At 32.4% G+C, this 4,542-nt stretch overlaps 1 non-coding gene across 1 annotated transcript; it reads left to right on the top strand.

Moving 5' to 3' along the window:
* Window positions 1-3,786: 3,786 nt before the first annotated feature.
* On the top strand, window positions 3,787-3,869 carry TRNAL-UAA (transfer RNA leucine (anticodon UAA)). The gene has a single exon. It is a non-coding gene; the product is annotated as a tRNA-Leu (tRNA).
* The last annotated feature ends 673 nt before the right edge of the window (window positions 3,870-4,542 follow it).

Here is a 4,542-nt window from a genome sequence, read left to right on the forward strand (position 1 = left end):
TCTACAAGTCAATAGTCATATGTAAAAGTGTAAAAGTTTGTAGAACATATTTATGATATATTGAACAAAATCTACAAGAAAACTAAAGCTAAACCAATACAATACAAGAAAATAGAAATTGATTATTTATGCAATCAAGTTATTTAATTTAGTATATTTCAAATATGAGTCTGAGCCCATTTACATTTAGTTTAAATCTACAAGTCAACAATCATATACAAAGTTCTAGAAACATATTTTATATTAACCCGAAAAAACAATATAAGAAAATCAAAACTAATTGATATGCATAATTAGATTATTTTCTTTAATATATTTTAAATATTAATCTTCATTCATTCAATTTAAATATACAAGTCAACATCTATATGCAAAACTTTAGTCTTGTAAAAATGTCTCTCAAAGAACTTTAATCTACAAGTTAACATTCATGTGTATTTCTAGCACCTTGTAAAAATAAAAATAAAAATTTAAATCAATGTGAAAAACTAAAAACTAATTTCATTTGCAATTAAATTATTTAATTAATATTATCTCAAATATTAGTTTCAGCTCATTGATTTAGATCTGCAAGTTAACTTTCATATGCAAAATTCTAGCACCTTGTAAATATATTTCTAACTAATTAACAAAAACTAATTTTAAAAAATTAAAAATAAACAAACACAAGAAAACCATAAGTAATTGCCTATACAATTTAGTTATTAAATGTCCAAGCCCATTTGATTGAACTCAATCGAATAGTACATAGTTCTTTTTAAGTTCAATATATTACTCTAATTTAATCCTTCCATCGCGTTTCATAGTTTTGATGAACACCACAGATTTCAAAATGCTTCATACTACAGGGATGCTTGTTAGGATATATATATATATATATATATAAGGTGTTTGGGGTGCAATAATAGAGTTTGGAAAAGTATAAATTGGTGGTCAAATGTCTTGTGAGCATGATTTTTTAATTTTTTTTATGAACAGTCCTTTTCTATTAATAAAATATACTAAGAATACAACTCACAAAAAAGAGGCCGGGGGATACAAGATCACCCAGCAAAAGAGTTCACATGGTCGAAGCTAGACTTAAAAATATGACCTCAGCTAGAAATAACAACTATTCATCAAACAAAAAATAGAATAAACAACCTTAGGCTGCCAAGGCAGTGCTAGCCAAGGGAGGAGGATCATTTTTATCAAGAAATCCCCACGTATTAGTCAGATTGTGGGGCAGATTGGGAACATTCCAGTCATCATCAGCAGTAGCAGGATTAGGGGCAGCCTCCGCATCCTTAACCTCTGGCTATGGAGGAGAAATCGCCAAAGCCAGGTGAGGAAATTTCTTAGATTGTGCTTTTCAAGGCCCAAGAGGAGGAGCTGGGGACTAGCCAAAACCACTGTGGGGTGGGGAAGTAGAGCAACGCCTCCATCTGCCATCACCACCACTGGGAGAGCAGTGGTGGGAAGCTTGGGAGCATGGCATGTGCGAGTGGCGGCTTGAGGACTAGCGGTGAGAATGATGGCCACAAGGTGTAGAGGCATTAGCCAAGGCATCTGGAGGAAATCTGGCAATGGTGCAAGGAGCATTGCCCCAGTGATTTAACAACTCTTGTAAGTGAGCAACTTCTAGGGCAACTCTATTAGCTTGCACCTAGATCTGCATAATCACATTGTTATAAATGCATGCCTTAGTGTACATAGCAATGTTAAAATCCAAAAAATTGTGAGTGAACAGAACAACATTCCTATCTTTCCACAAAGAAAAAAAAATTCCATCCTGAAGGTATGCCAAATCTGAGTGAATTTCTGAGGAATTCTGGGAGAATCACCCAACAGGATCATGTGCCATGAAAATGGTTCGGGCCTGAAAGGCTTGAAAAAATCATGAATCTAGTGCCAATAATTTTGAGCATGCTTACAAAACTAGAAAATATGCAAAAAGGACTTAGGTTGACCATAGAAGGGGCATCTGGGATTAGGAACCCAAATGTGCTTGAGCCGAGGCCCCAGGGGAAGACCTTGGAAGACAAGGCACTAAGCAAAGTGAGCAATCTTGGGTTCTGTAATAGCACTCCAAATGGTGTCAAAACGTTTTCTCCATTGAGAAAGTGAAGATTGCAAATGTCACTGCTGGTTAAGCATGTCAACCATCGGAAGATGGGGCAAGAGCCATTTGTACCCCATATTGGGCTTATAATTGGCAAATGCAGTGGCAAGATACCACTTCCACTCATGCCACCAAGGCTGAACAGACTGAATCCCCACCTTATGAACATGATTTTATTTTAATGAAGATCTAGATCGTTGTTTATAGAATGGAATTCTTGTTTGTGTATGTGTTTAGCTCTTGTATGGTTTTGTTCATAGGAATCAGGGAAAGAAAACGATGAAGTTGGGCTCAGATTATTGACTGCACTCAAAAGAAATGGCTATTAAAATAATGTATCAATTATCATAGCAGCTGTGGTGATGTTTAGCCTTAGCCATATTGTGTCGTCTTTTTGTTAGATTGGGCATGGCAAGTCAAAATATTGATAGTGAGTATATATTTTTTAATAAAACGAATGAGTATTGTTGTTGGGTATATGCTGCTTAGATAGTAGTCCAGGTGAGATAATTCAGAAAACCTTGGTATGTAAACAAGTCTAAGGAAATGAAGGATATTTGAGTAGAATAATAATAGTCAATATAAATTTTTAAAAATATTATTTTTTAATGAATTCTTATCTGACTTCACATTGAAAGATTTACTTAGATTCACAAGTTCACATGAAATTGATAGGATAATTTACAAAATATTATGGGGAAGAATAAACTTTTAGAGGTCTTTTATATTTCTAATATTAACATTCATAAAATAAAGAATGTCCTTTTTATAAAAGTCTAAAACATGAGCATTAGACCAAATTTTGAATTTTTCTTTGAAATATTATTTTCAGTTATAAAAGAATTAAACTATGGTCATGATTGACCCTTAAACATCACACACTAAGGGAAGAATTAAGCTTGGCAAAAAAAAATCAACTTTAACTATTTAACACTTTTGGTCTAAGAATTAAACTTAGTATGTGATGTTTAAGCCGTTCCATCTAACACTCTCTAAAAAATGCTTTCAACTTTTCTATTTCTCACGAATAAACTTATTCTTTCATATGAAATAATCTTAGGCACCCAAAAACCTCTCAAACTAAGGAGCATCTTCTTCATCCTATACTTATTTGCAAACAATAAGATTCCTCTTTTTGATCAAATAATTCCTAACAAAGTGACCTAATTTGTGGTAGATTTTACAAGAAAGAGATTATCTCTCAAATGTACCTAATTATTATATTTGAAAATAGGTTAGTGCTCACTTTCACATTTACATAGAATATAGCATAAAGTAGGTATTCTCATGACCTATTATATCTAAAGAACTAAATTCTGATAAAAAAAATTTAGGTACTCTCATAATTACTTCATCTTTCTAATATTCCAACAATAAATATAAAAATTTAACATAAACCAAGACCACACTAGCATTCCATAATAAGTTTGAATATTAGTTCAAAATTACTTTTATTCTTATTTAAATAATATTAGAAACATAAATACAAATAGATAAACTATATAATTATGTGCACATATTTCATTTTTATTATATACGTAAACAAATATTAAAAAGTGACAGCAATATTTCAAAGATGACTGTGATAAGAATAGTGGCCAATTATTTATGAAAACTATTTTCAAATGTCTGGATCAAATCTTATTATTCTATTGAATAAGTATTACAAATATTTTAGCATAACAGCTGGTTTGCCCGAGTGGTTAAGGGGGAAGACTTAAGATCTTCTGCACATAAGTGCGCATGGGTTCGAACCCCATAGCCAGCAACTCACAATTTTTTTCCATGCTCAGTAATTAGAATGTATTTATGGATTTAATTCTAAAATCTTTTAATTTACTAGCCACTGAGTAAATAGAATGCATTGAAGGATCAAATTAAAAATTCTTTTGTAGTAAATAAAATTAGATTTTCCCAATCAAATCGTATCTCTAACAAGCAACAAAGTCAAATTTTATCTCCAGAGCAAATCTTATCTACAACACAAAAAACTCACAGCTGCACAGAGATTGGTATTGGTTGGTCAGAAAGTAAGTTTTTTTCATCGCTCTATCACTATGATACAGTCTATGAATGATTTTGCAGTCATTCTTGAAAGCATACGAATCGTTTAGTAGAGTTGTGCTGAAATCAACAAAAGAGAATTCTCGCTTATGCTGAGTGAGATTGGGCGACTGTAAATTCTTGTATGCGATATAATAGATTGAAACTTAGAATTGAAGATTTTGTGTTTAGAATTCGTTTGTTCATTTGGTGAATGAGGGAAACCTTTTTCAAGTCCCACCTATGTTGAGGCTATGTTGAAGAATGGATCGTGATTGGTGGTCATCATTGTTTGATGGACCACTCCTTCAAACTATTTCTTAAAGCTTTAGCAAGGTGGTTTATAGGAAATTAAACCATTTCTTTCATAGTAATCCTTAAAGAGGGCATGGATTTAA

The sequence above is a fragment of the Cupressus sempervirens genome, chromosome 10 (genome assembly GCF_028749045.1).
Source record: "Cupressus sempervirens isolate cs-2001-9-10 chromosome 10, ASM2874904v1, whole genome shotgun sequence".
Lineage (NCBI taxonomy): Eukaryota > Viridiplantae > Streptophyta > Pinopsida > Cupressales > Cupressaceae > Cupressus > Cupressus sempervirens.